Source organism: Coregonus lavaretus, assembly GCF_964263955.1.
Source record: "Coregonus lavaretus genome assembly, chromosome: 37".
Classification (NCBI taxonomy): Eukaryota; Metazoa; Chordata; class Actinopteri; order Salmoniformes; family Salmonidae; genus Coregonus; species Coregonus lavaretus.
The window spans coordinates 10,220,952-10,235,389 of record NC_140024.1 but is presented as its reverse complement, the minus strand read 5'-3'; the positions used below and the strand labels follow the sequence as shown (position 1 = coordinate 10,235,389).

Sequence of the window (14,438 nt, the reverse complement as noted above, 5' to 3'; positions counted from 1 at the left end):
AGCATGTGAACTGGAATATAATGTTCTATACTGTATAAAAAATATAAATATACATTATTTGTGACATTCACTTAGTTACACAGGAGAGCGTCCTTATTGGTCACTCATGGCAGGGTAGGACATGTTGTTTGTTGAAGGTGATAGTGTCTGTTGCCTGGTCCCCGTGCCGGTTGGTTCGCCAGGTGACAATGTCACAGCACAGTGACCTGCAGCCGGAGTGTGGTGGGCAGCGGGGTGGGGGGCGGGGTGGCGGGCGTGTGCATGTGAGAGGTAATTATTGTAATTTGAGTGCGGGCGGTGCAGGTGAAGTTGGCCGTCTTCTAATTAATGAGAGGAGCAGATGGCAGTGGGCGGGAGCACGAAGCCGGCCGGCAGAGTGTGTGTATGTGTGTGTGTGTTTGTGGAGGGGAGAGGAGAGGAGAGAGGGTCAGCTGGTCAGCAGAACACACAGACACCTGGACACACAAGCCAAACGACAATTGCCAGAGCCATCATCCCTGAATACGGCATGTACTGTACTGTGCACAAACGCACCATAGCAACACTCACTACCATGACAACAGGATGACTAGATTCTCATCTGTGTAAAAACAATGCATTTCATATGCGTGTATGTAAGTGTAGTATAATGTAGTTCTGAATAGCCTATTATAGAGAGAAGAGACAATAGTGTATGCTAAAAGCAAGTAGGAGATTGGTCGGCATATGGAAGGCACTGAGTATAGAAGTGAACTAAAAGCACAGCAAGCCACTCTGCATGGGCTGATTTGCCCAGTGCGCAGAGGCTGCGGTTTGGAAGCCATCTGTGTGTTGTGTGCAACAGTGGACTTACAGTGAATGTTCCACTGTCCTGGAATCCCAACCTGTAAGCAGCCAGCAGATTACCCTGTGAACCTAATTCCTATAATGCATTAATACTATTGTACAATTACATGAGCAGGGCACCACCCGGAGAAGCTATGCACCAAGAGACTACACAGGCCAGAGCTGTCAGGGTGTGAGCACCCAACTGGGTTGATTTATTTGTCTGGTATCTCACACACAGCTACAGTGGTCTGTCCTATAATAATAAATAATAATATGCCATTTAGCAGACGCTTTTATCCAAAGCGACTTACAGTCGTGCGTGCATACATTTTTGTGTATGGGCTCTCTCATGATTTGAACATTAGCAGCCAAAGAGAGCATTCAAGTGCCAGTTACATTCCCAGGGAGAGGAAATTCATCTCAAATAGAGAAATGCTTTCTTTGGAAGAGCTAAATAAGAAGTAAAATGCATTTTTCTTTTGTTTATCTGGCAGTGTCTGGCCATGATGAAAACTGCAGCAGCTGAGAAATCCATAATCTTAGGTAACGTGTGTGTGTGTTCGCGTGCGTGTGTGTGAAGAGAGGGGCAGACCGAGACATTGAGGCTGAGATAGTGTTTTGGACAGGATCGTGTCTCAGAACACTGGGTTCTTAGATTGACAGTGAAGTCTTGTTCTCTGGTAACAGTGACAATGGATAAGCCCATTGCTTACATATATGTTGATCACCTCACATTAGTATTATATGACAGTGTACATATAGTTCTGCAATGTGGATGGAATATATTTCAAAACCCCATGGAGGCATGCTGGGACATGTTTGTGGGCCTCTGTGGGTATCTCTTATTGCCCATTGAAGGGGGCAGGCTCCAGCCTTAGGAACCCAAGCTGCCTGTTGGGGTGCCAGCGAGCCCATAGTGATGGGTTCATGCGCAGGCAGACCAGCGGTCGATCGCTATGGTTCCCTCCCTGTTTATCCGTCCAAACAGTGGGAAAGGCTTTGGCGTTGGGAGCCCCAGTCTGCTCCACATGTGTTTGACATTACTGTGACATGGTCGCCTCTCAGGGGAGAATGAGAATGTCAGAGAGCAGAGGAGCCGTCCAGCTCCCAAACATCTGGAGTAATGAGAAACACATTGGCACCGCAGTGTGGGAGCTGAGAGCTATGTCCCAGCTAAACCACATGCACGCACACTATACACACACTATGGACACACACACACACACACATATGTACACACACACACAGCGCCCACGCGGATACACACACTACTAAACACTCTCACTTCTTACAGAACAAACATATACTGTATAATACTGTACTTTCACTGAAAACAAGATCTTCTGTGCATTTATTATTACACAGAAAAGTGGCCTCTTATTTCCCATGGTACGGAGTGTAGCATTACAAGATCCATAACACATTTTCAAATAATTGTTTTACTTTAAGAGAAGATATAAATCTAATCTTACACATATTTTTTTTTACCTGTCATGTCTCTGCAGGATAAATGCTTACAGTAAATTGCCCTCTAATTGTTTTGCTAATCTCAGGTGTGAGACCTGAGCTTTTCTGTTTTATGAAATTAGCACTCAACAACACTAGTAAAATAGAGAACACATTAACAACCCATTGATTTAAACCTTGCACCTCAGACACAATATTCTCTTTTGTTGCATTGAATAACCAAGAGGTGTAGTCTGTGAATGCAGATGCATTGTATCACAAACACTGACTTCATTATGAGAATTGAGCCTGTGAACTGACGGCAGCTACAGCCAAAACACTCATGACAGAGAGAGAGACACTTCATGTTAACCAGTTGCCCTCCCTCCCTCCCTCCCTCCCTCCCTCCCTCCCTCCCTCCCTCCCTCCCTCCCTCCCTCCCTCCCTCCCTCCCTCCCTCCCTCCCTCCCTCTTCCCAACTTCCCATAGGATATGCAGATTAGAGCCAGACACAGGAAACAAGCTGGAATAATCTGCTGTAGCACTGAGAAATGTTTTATCAAACGTACGGCTGGGAAGTTCATATCGCTGCTCCTCACTCTGATATAATGAGTTCCTCCCTTTTCTCCACCTCGCCCTCAGCCAGCCCCTTATCACAGAGAGAGAGAGAGAGGAACGCTGACTGGAGATGGAGTTAAAGTTATTAAGTGTTCACACACACTCCTCTCCACAATGACTTTAAAGGCGTCTGGAAGGGGGCTGATGGAGGCTGTGGGCTCAGGCTAGGATTGGGGAAGGAAGGCAAGCCAAACGAACAGGGGGATATGGCCTCTCCACATATTTGTGAAATTAGAAAGCTGTTATCTCGTGGAAACAGAAGCTTTGCCACAGATGGTTCCGTCATTCTTCAAATGGGTTTGAGCAGAGTGCCTTTGTGTTCCCAGTTACTTATACAGACCGTAATCTCTCGCCTAGCCTCCCTAACTCACACCCTCACATCCTCTACTAAGGATGTAAGGTACTGTATTGTTCCTAAACTGTACCTTCACTGGGAGGACATTTAAGTTCCCACACAGATCAGGGATTTAATATGAAAAGTGTAAAGAGGGGAGAGATTTTATTGAAAAAACGAAAGTGCTTTGAGGAGGGCCTATCTTCCCAGGGAAACTTTAGGGCTGAATCCCTGCAGGGGGACTTTGATTTAGGGGGGAGGGGGGGGGGGGTTAAAGTTCTCCAGCAGTCTCTGAAATATCCGGAGAGATGACAGACACCAAGGTGGTAATACCAGTGAACGAAGGAGGCAGATGGGCAGAAGGGGAAAATAGAGAATAACAAAGGGAGAGTGGAAGCGAGGAAGACATTTATAAGATAAGAGAGACGGGGGGATAAACGAAGACATATGAAGGCCAGCGTTCTGAAGGAGTAGAGGAGACAGTGATGAGGGAAACCTGGACAGACGTAGAGGAGTTAACCCTGCAGTTGCCGTAGACTAGAAGAAACACAGGCAGGAGAAGCATGTCTGTAGGGGTTCTCTGTCTATACATGATGGTGAGCTAGGGGCTAGGCCTATATAACCACTGTGTTAATGGCAGCAGGTTACTTTTAATTAGCCGATTAGCAAACACTATTGCCCTGCCAATTATAGGGCCATCTATATGACTGCTCCCTCTCACTGTTTTTTTGGGGGGAAAGAAAATAGGCCCTGGTTTGAGCGGTGGCTTCCAGCCGTCAGTCTGGTCCCAGAAGAAACACTGGTATTTATTTCAGGAGCTTCCAGTGCTGCTGGCTTTGGGCTAAATGGAGATTTGCGGGGGAGAAGCTGTCAAAGCTTCTGTTTAACTTGTCACGACTCCCCTGATTGGAGTCCCTTCGCAGGTTGCTACCTATAGGGTGGCGGGGATGGAGAATAGCAGAGACACAGATCACCCACTATGTGCCTGCCTCCCCGCTAATGTCATGAGCTATTGTGGTTGTGGATGTGCCTGGGGCAAATGAAGTGGTATGAGACAGGGTGTCTCAGACTGGGGAGCCATTACAGGGATGGAGATGGTGTCAGTGGTGACAGACAGAACAGCCGTTTAACACTGAATGAAATACATGATTCCAGTTATCAACATTACCAACTGAGAGGAGGTGAGAACAGCAAAACATGATGTTGTTGATTTGGTATCTTAGGTGCAGGTGTCAATTCGCTGTTTGTGCTTGCTGTACACAAACACAGAATGAGAGAGAGGAACAAGATAATAGGCCTTCACACAACCACGGATCCAAAAACATAAACACACACTGTGTTAGACGGAGATGGACAGGCCATGTGTGGTCAGTCAGGAGGTGAGTGTGTCAGGGGGGTTAGGTTTAAGTCCGTTTGTGCTCCATAAATCAGCGAGGAGCAGCAGTAATGACGTAAGAGGCAGAGCAAACACAGCAGCTCTGGGCTCCAGCTGGCCGTGGGGCTGAGCTGGCCGTGGGGCTGAGCTGGCCAGAGAGAGAAACACACAGAGAGCAGAGCAGAGACGGCAGCTGTCAGACCCCCATCCCCGTCCCCGTTCCCATCGCACACCTGTCACACAGGAAGTCCGGGCCTGCCACTGTTTCCTGGATACGCCTCCTCAGCCAAACACACTCTCCTGCTGCCTGCTGCAACCTCTAGAGCCTCTAACACAGAGATTGAGAAAGGGGGGGGGGGCATGTGGGAGCTGAGAGAGAGTGATGTGAGTGATCTGAATGCATCATTCAGATCAGCCAAACAAAGTAAATAAGGCCAGGGATAATAAATATATATTTGTATCTGATGCAAACTTTCCCATGTACTCTCACTGACATCGCTCTGAGTGTGAAGATCTGTGCACAGATAAGAGGATGTTTGTGCTAGTGCTCTATGACAGAGAGAGCAGATCACCTTACAGTATGGACCTCTTCTCTAACTCTGGCCCACATGCCCACACTTATGTGAGGAATATTCCCACGCTCGCTCCCCCTTCCTCTTCCCATGACCAATCTGAACTAATCCAGATGTACAGCTCGCAGATGGACTCATACTCTCACTACATGCCTCTCTCTCTCTCTGTCTCTCTCTCTGTCTCTCTCTCTCTCTCTGTCTCTCTCTCTGTCTCTCTCTCTGTCTCTCTCTCTCTGTCTCTCTCTCTGTCTCTCTCTCCGTCTCTCTCTCTGTCTCTCTCTCTCTGTCTCTCTCTCTCTGTCTCGCTCTCTGTCTCTCTCTCTGTCTCTCTCTCTCTCGCTCTCGTTCTCTCTCTCCCTTCGCTCTCTGCTCTCAGTATGGCTTAGTCAGAAAGGCAGGAAATGCTAGAGTCCTGTACAGGAAGTGAGGTCACACAGCCCTGTGGCAGACAGTTGATGGGCGATGATGATGAGGCAGCCAGGCTGTTAACAGCAGCCTAAGCGTCAATGTTGTCATTGGCAAAGAACTTCTTTGTTTTTGTCAGGATTGTCAAGGCGGGTCCTCGGGAGAGCTCCTCGCCCTATTCCCAAACCGCCCTTCATGCTGCCTGTATGCAATTAACAGAGTAATTAAAAGCCTGATGAGCTAATTGGTGTTTGGTGAAGCTGCAGGTGTTTTGATAGGGGAGCTTGTTTGTGTAAGTGCACAGTATAAACAGATTCCGATCTAGGGTAATTTTTGGCACGGTTTTCCCCCATAATTGGAATAATATGGGTGTTTAGGGGAAAGCAGGACCATTACCGTTACTGTTAAATAGGCCAAAGTTGCCAACGTTAATCAAATTGTCATAAATCTTAATCATAATATACATAAAGACTTTTATTCAAAGTTGTTCTGCAAAGGTATTAAGTATAAACTCAATTTGGGGAGAAATGACATCATGTCAGGCCAGGTCTGATGTAGTCCTGTTGAACTGTGACCTCATTGTTGTCCAGAGAGGGTGGAAGAGAGAAATTACTTTAATTTAAACGTTTTTCAAGCTCAAATTAAATGTTGTTGCACCCTGAGGCAGAGCTTTCAGCTGGCAGGAGAGAGAGAGAGAGAGAGAGAGAGAGAGAGAGGCTGAGGCTGCCTCTGTGAGAAGGAGCAAAAGAAGAGAACTGCTCTGAGGAACTGGGCCAAATAAGTCCCCCTCTCCTCCCTGCATCTCTCTCTCTCTCTTGTTCCATGTCTTATTTTTTGCTTTCCCTCCCTCTACCCAACCCTTTCCTCTCCACGTCTCTTCATCTCTCTCTCTTTCTATGTCTTTATAGTGTACATATATCCCTGTATCTTCCCCCACTCTCTCTTCTCTCTCTATCCGCCATGTTTTGGTGTTTTTCTCTGTTCTGCTCTGTGTCCTCCCTCCCTCTCAGCGGTGGCAGATGTGCTGGTGACGGCTGTGTGCCCATGGCGCTGGCGGTCCCCAGGTGGCGGAGATGACAGTTATTGATGTTCAGGTGTGAGCTTTTTACAGTGGGCCTGGAGCCTCTAGCCAGCCAGCCAGCTCCACGCACTCTGAGCGCGCTCCCCTGCTGAATGGGTCTGATTGAACAGCAGCAGCAAGAATACAAACAACACAGCAACAAGTCCACCTGAGAATTAAGGCTTAGCTGCTTGTGAGCACACAGCTGTAGACTTGTCTGATACGATTGGAAGTCCAGCGTTTCTTTATTTTGCTTGTGTTGCCAGTATGTGTAGAAGCTTGGTGCAAACTGCAGAGGCCGTATTTTCTGCTCAAATTAGGATGTTGACGGATCCAAACAACAGGCCAGTTAGTTCTTGTTGGTGTGTGTGTGTGTGTGTGTGTGTGTGTGTTTGTGTGATCCCCCAGAGTGGCCGCACACTCGTCTCTGTGTCTCGGCCGGTGCCCGTGCCCAGTGCCGTCCTAACACACTCCAGATGGGCCAGGCCGGGGAGTTGTTCTTGGCACGGGCCGCCGCGGCAGAATGTCACAAATACTTTCCTTTATTTAGGAATGGCTCTGGGTTAGCGGCTGGGGAGAAAGGGAGGGAGGGAGGAGAAGGAGAGAGGAAGGGAGGAGAAGGAGAGAGGGAGGGAGGATAAGGAGAGAGGAAGGGAGGAGAAGGAGAGAGGGAGGGAGGGAGGATAAGGAGAGAGGGAGGGAGGGAGGAAGAAACTGAGCTCCATGGAACATCTGGATTTTATTAGCAGCCATTGGGAAAATGGGAAAAGGAAGTTTTTTCTGTGAGTTGCGATATGCTCCATGTAACCACTTCACTGCCGAGCGACGCCCTCCCTGAAGAGAACAGATGGCTGCTAGACTTCAATACAATTATATCAATAACAGTCATCACAGCCGTCAGCGCCACATGACAAGCACACTAAAGTACAGAGAGGCAGAGAACCGAAACTTGTCTCACAAGTGCTGTTGTGTTGGGTGGGAAGGAAGCCGACTCTGAAACCCAGGTCCCTCATCAGGGGTGTTTTCATCACCATCACCCTGCATGCTGAAGTCACCCTCTCCCTCACACTCCAAATCAAGAGCTGGCTTTTCCACCAGACCGCCAATAACATTACATTACCCAGAACCAGCAAACGGAGGGGGAATGGAGAGAGGTAGAGGAATAAACAGTTAATGTAGTCAGTATATGAATAAACACAAAGACGTAAGGGAATACTCACTGGTGCGCTGAACAATTCAGAGACTGTGAGTCCTATTTCAACATAAATAGAGAAGTAGAGAGTAGAGAGTAGTAGTATTGGTTCCTTGTTTTCCATGTTTTTCTGCCTTTCTCCCTGACCATGCCTCATGTCTCAAACATCTGACTGCTGTAGCCAGTGTCTCTGACTGGTGCAGATGAGGAGAGAGCTGATCTCTCCTGCGTATAATACCGTTTTAAACTGACCCTGTCCTGGTCTGGCCTGGTCAGCTCGCGTCCTCTGCCCAGTATCTCATTGGTAACTAGGTCAGCCCAGGAACCAGTGTGTCTGGCCTCATCCCTCTCTCCTCTCCTCCTCCTCTTCCACACAGCTGGGGTCGCAGCTGTTACACACCCCATGGGTCACTACGGCACTGACGCCACACCCTAAATGGTTTTAACATATATTCTGTGAATTATTACTGGATGCGCTGTGAGGCTCCTGCTGCGCTCATCTTTCAGTCTATTATACACACACACGTTCACACACACATTCACACACACACACATTCACACACACACACATTCACACACACGCACACACACATGCATTTTCTCCCTGGGCCTTTCAGTTCGCCATTATTAAACAGACATTTATTCCACACTGAATGTTTGTTTTCACTAAACATATTTGTTCAGCCCAGTCTGTGTAGTATTGCAGCGATTGTCAAGGAACAGGGTAACGTGTTTATTTGCGTCTGCTTGTTCCGTGCTTGTATATCCCTGTGGAGGGGGCTGGGGGTGTTCTCTCTCCAAGGCTCTCTCCCACCCTGTCATTAGTGAACCTAAAGCCTCTGAACTCTAAATCAGCTCAAGATGATCCCGAGTCTGGTTTCTATCACACAGAGAGGGAGAGAGGGAGAGAGAGTGAGAGAGAGAGCCCAGCTATCTATATGTCTGCCATTCAGACAGGTTGACTGAGTTCTCCCAGCCAGGACCTTTACACCATCATCATCACAGCCAGGATCCTCCATCCAGTCTGATCACTATCTAACCCACTATCCCTCTGCTCCCACATCCCCCTCCCGTCAGACCTAGTCTATTCTTTATGGTGCCTCCACCCACTCCCATGCTAAGGGGGCTGTGCAGGCCCTGGGTCTCTGTCAATCCCTGGGTCAGGAGAGGGGCGATGGGGAGTCAGGGAGTCTGGAGCGGGGCTAGGGAGAGGGGTGCAGGGGTCCCTGGGTGCGGGGTCCTGGGGCCGAGGCGCAGGGCTCTAATCCCCGTGTTTTGATGTGAGGCCTGTGTTTGTGTGGACTACTCTGCGGCCTGATGGGGAGCAGATGTGGGAAGGCAGGCGGGCGGGCACTGAGCCAGAGCAGCTGGGAGAAATTAAAAACAACAGCATTCCTGGAGACTGGGGGAATTACAGAGAGAGGGAGAGAGAGAGAGGGAGAGAGGGAACACGCTAGAGACAGAGGGAGAGATTTAGGAGAGAGGGAGAGCGATAGTGGAGCAAGAGAAGATCTCTAGAGACCATCTCAGAGCCTGTCCGTATCTAAAGTACAGTACAGTAGCTCTGTTCTAATGGTCATTGTGAAGGATAGGCCATGTGAGTACAGAGACAGACTACCAGTATCCAACCGGGCTCTTAATGGCTTGTCATTACGTGATGGTTTCTTGTGTGTTTGGTGGTTTTAGTGAAAGCATATGTCCTGAAATCTATAAAGAGAACCAGAAATAGCTCCAAAATGACAAACTGGAGTGTGATCTTGCAGTGAATAGTTTTTCATCTTGTTTGAGAGGACTGAACTGAAACCATTTTTAGAACACAGATTGCTGACTGACCGTTCCATCCCTGAAAGCCATTTTTAGGCGTGATTACGAGAAATATACAGCTGTGTACAGGAGAGACTGACAGCAGTGTAATTATCAAAAGCTTTTGACTGCATACTGTGGGCTGCAGCTAAAGCCAGAGCCAGCGCCTGGCTCCCCAAATCCTCAGGGAGTCTACGAAGCAGCATTGTATCCTGGGTAAAATCTATTTTCTGTATTGATTCATGTGTAGATCCACTTTGAGTGTGCGATAAAAGGTTGTGTGGAAGGAAGAAGAGGAGTGATCAGCACGTCCTGTACCTCTCCCTGAACAGGATCCACTGTTGTGTTCTGATGCCATGGTTCCTTAAGTAGACAGAGGAAACACAGTGAAAGCAACAGGACACACACTGTGGTCAGATGGACATGCTGGGTGATTGACAGTTCTACCCAGGAAGTCTGTTGAGGTGTGGACCTTCAACTCTGTTTCTCTCTCTCTTACTAGTCTCTCCATCTCACTCTGTCTTTCCCTCTCTGTTTCTCCCTTGGCGCGAGTCTTCCTGTCCTTCAGCACAATGGGAGCACAGATGGCCACAGATGGGGGGGGGTTCGGACAGAGCAGACTTTCTAATGTATTAAACGTGAAATCCAGAGTTGTGTGCGTGTGTGTGTGTGTGTGTGTGTGTGTGTGTGTGTGTGTGCATGAGCGTGTGCATGCTTGTGTGTATGTGTTTCCTTTAGCTGGTCAGATTAAACAGCTGTCAGTAATCCCACGGTAGTTACAGGCAGGCCAGGAGGGCAGGACTCCTCCCTCTCTCTCCCCCTCGCCCCAGGAGTCTCGGCCCTCCCTGCCAGGCCGTGGTCACTCCCAGAACCCCTCGGGAGCCCTAGCAGCAGTTGCCATGTGGAGGAACTCTCCCCAAGGAGTAAATTAAGAGCCCTGATTAAGGCATGCTTTCTGTCAAAAATATCCACTGTGTCAATCAAATCACAGACAGAGGGTGGGTCAAGATTTTTCAATCGTCATAGAAAGAGTGCGTGTACATTATGGGATTCAAGTGAAATGACCCATCAGTGATCGTCATGCAGTATAAACAGACAAGCATTTTGTAAAGGAAAAAAGTGACAAGAACCCAGGCCTCTAAGTGTTTGTGTGCGGTCCTCTTTAGTTGTTTTGTTTTTGTTGAAGTCAGTCAGTATAGCTACAATAGCTCCTGAACAGGAATACTGTTTGTTGAGTGTGGTGACAGATGGACGAGCCCTGCCCTGCCTGCCTCCTCTTCTCTCTGACAGACAGACACCCAGGCAGGCAGGCAGGAGGGGAGGGCAGCCCAACTGTGCAGCACAGGGCCAGGCAGGGTACATTTGACCATGGCTTGGAGCGGGGACATGGCAGCCCACAGGCAGAAGCCACCAGCTCCAGAGCGTTGGCCGGTGGGGGGCTATTTTTATCAGCAGGGCTCCAACACTAACACCTTGCTGTGTTTAGGGGATCGGCGCGGTGGCCTGGCGAGCGCCCCTTGTGCTAGAGAAGATCACAGTCACAGTGTCAACGGCCATTGTAGCTCCTCGAATCTAGAATGACACTAGAATGAGCCCATCTTTTTAGTAGTTTTACATGCAACTATGGAAATAGACCAGAGAAGAGAAGAGTTTAGGAGAATGCCAACTGTGGCAGTGCTACTGTGGAAGGGGTCCATTCATAAAGCATTGCTCAGGAACACACAGTGTGCCCTGCGTGGTTATTTCATATTAGCATACTACTAGGGCCAAATGTAGAGCACTTTGTTTATGCCAAATAGTACAAATTAAACACAATATTATGCAATATTTATTTATGTCACTCAGAATCATTCACTTAGGTTACATATAAGCACATTGATTAACTACAGTATTTTGGGATTACGTATGCAACGGTTACTGCTAAATATTTTTCAAAACGCAAACAGGAGTAACCTAATTAAACTGAATGTCTGTGACTTGGCATTTCAGTTTGAGACCAAAGGTGAATCAGAGTGTCTGCTGTGTTGTTTAATGGCCCAGGGTCTGGTTACGTCGTTTGAAACTCAAGCCCTGGTGGAGTTGTGAGTCTGTGGTGTGAAACATAAAGCTCAGCCAGTCTGGTGGTGGGTTGAGGGAGGGAGGGCCTGTAGCCAGCAGCAGAAGAACTGAGTTTAGTAGTCTGAGAGAGAGGAGCAGTAAGGAGCTGCGCCAGTCCGTCCTGACTGCAGAGGTGACTTCTCCATGCCTCCCCAGAAACACTTTAACCCTGAGGACCGCGGGACCCTCCTGCACCCCCCTCTACCCCCCCAACACCCTCCACCGTCCTGCAGCTGCTCTCCCTGGAGGTCAAGACCTAATTATCCTCCTGTTGCTCATTTGGCAGTGACCCGATGTGTTTGGTTATTTCTGCACTTGACAGTGGAGGGTGCAGCGGCTGCTGCTTAGCGCCTCCAGCAGGGTGGGGGTCTGTTCCAAACATGGCCAGGAGTACTAGTACTACATGCTAGTGGGGTGCCTGTCGGTCTATGGGGCGAGCTGCTCCCTGCGTGGCTGACATGATCCTGCTGTCCGAGTGGAGTTAACAGTGGAGTGAACTCAGAGACAGCTGATAAAGACTGAGTGACAGGACCATGGCCAGAGACTGGCTTAAACCTTCCTCCTCAGCACATGCCTCTGTACTGGTCTAATGCAGATACTAGGTACTGGGCTCTCAGGGTATATACATATATTAGCACGGTGCGTACACACGCTCGAATAAATGCACACCCACAGTCTCACACACTGTAAAGCTATCTTCTCCGTAGCTGTGAAAGCCATCACACTCGGCAGTTCATGTTTTTGTAGCAGAAGGATCTCATTCCACCCACATCCCTCAGACGGCTGCTGCTTCCCCTGTTACACTCAGTGTTTACCATGGAGCATTTAATACTGAATACTCCAACACTGGGCCACTATAGGACCAGGGCTGATCACTCTCACTGGAGAATGTGTATGCATGGCCCCTGCAAAATACAGTGGGGAAAAAAAGTATTTAGTCAGCCACCAATTGTGCAAGTTCTCCCACTTAAAAAGATGAGAGAGGCCTGTAATTTTCATCATAGGTACACGTCAACTATGACAGACATATTGAGAAAAAAAAATCCAGAAAATCCCATTGTAGGATTTTTTATGAATTTATTTGCAAATTATGGTGGAAAATAAGTATTTGGTCACCTACAAACAAGCAAGATTTCTGGCTCTCACAGACCTGTAACTTCTTCTTTAAGAGGCTCCTCTGTCCTCCACTCGTTACCTGTATTAATGGCACCTGTTTGAACTTGTTATCAGTATAAAAGACACCTGTCCACAACCTCAAACAGTCACACTCCAAACTCCACAATGGCCAAGACCAAAGAGCTGTCAAAGGACACCAGAAACAAAATTGTAGACTTGCACCAGGCTGGGAAGACTGCATCTGCAATAGGTAAGCAGCTTGGTTTGAAGAAATCAACTGTGGGAGCAATTATTAGGAAATGGAAGACATACAAGACCACTGATAATCTCCCTCAATCTGGGGCTCCACGCAAGATCTCACCCCGTGGGGTCAAAATGATCACAAGAACGGTGAGCAAAAATCCCAGAACCACACGGGGGGACCTAGTGAATGACCTGCAGAGAGCTGGGACCAAAGTAACAAAGCCTAACATCAGTAACACACTACGCCGCCAGGGACTCAAATCCTGCAGTGCGAGACGTGTCCCCCTGCTTAAGCCAGTACATGTCCAGGCCCGTCTGAAGTGCATTTGGATGATCCAGAAGAGGATTGGGAGAATGTCATATGGTCAGATGAAACCAAAATATAACTTTTTGGTAAAAACTCAACTCGTTATATTTGGAGGACAAAGAATGCTGAGTTGCATCCAAAGAACACCATACCTACTGTGAAGCATGGGGGTGGAAACATCATGCTTTTGGGCTGTTTTTCTGCAAAGGGACCAGGACGACTGATCCGTGTAAAGGAAAGAATGAATGGGGCCATGTATCGTGAGATTTTGAGTGAAAACCTCCTTCCATCAGCAAGGGCATTGAAGATGAAACGTGGCTGGGTCTTTCAGCATGACAATGATCCCAAACACACCGCCCGGGCAACGAAGGAGTGGCTTCGTAAGAAGCATTTCAAGGTCCTGGAGTGGCCTAGCCAGTCTCCAGATTTCAAACCCCATAGAAAATCTTTGGAGGGAGTTGAAAGTCTGTGTTGCCCAGCGACAGCCCCAAAACATCACTGCTCTAGAGGAGATCTGCATGGAGGAATGGGCCAAAATACAAGCAACAGTGTGTGAAAACCTTGTGAAGACTTACAGAAAACGTTTGACCTGTGTCATTGCCAACAAAGGGTATATAACAAAGTATTGAGAAACTTTTGTTATTGACCAAATACTTATTTTCCACCATCATTTGCCAATAAATTCATAAAAAATCCTACAATGTGATTTTCTGGATTTTTTTTTCTCATTTTGTCTGTCATAGTTGACGTGTACCTATGATGAAAATTACAGGCCTCTCTCATCTTTTTAAGTGGGAGAACTTGCACAATTGGTGGCTGACTAAATACTTTTTTTCCCCACTGTATATTACAAAGGTTATTACATTTTATCCATATTATTTCAAAAATATATATTATTTTGGATGGAAAAGTATGTGATTATGTGTAAACATGATGTATTTGAGATTGCAATCAATATACCTTTTAATACATCAAAAAGAAAACAGACAGACATTTACAGCCTTCTCTCTGGAACTACAAGAGTGTTGTTGTGGTCGTAATAGGAGACAGAAAGAGCGCCAGT

General features: G+C 47.6%; 1 protein-coding gene across 2 annotated transcripts in view; it reads left to right on the top strand.

The window, feature by feature from the left end:
- LOC311111432 (protein CBFA2T3-like) overlaps nucleotides 1-14,438 on the top strand; it is a 45,166-nt gene that overhangs the window by 11,183 nt on the left and 19,545 nt on the right. The gene's annotated exons all lie outside the window — the stretch shown is intronic.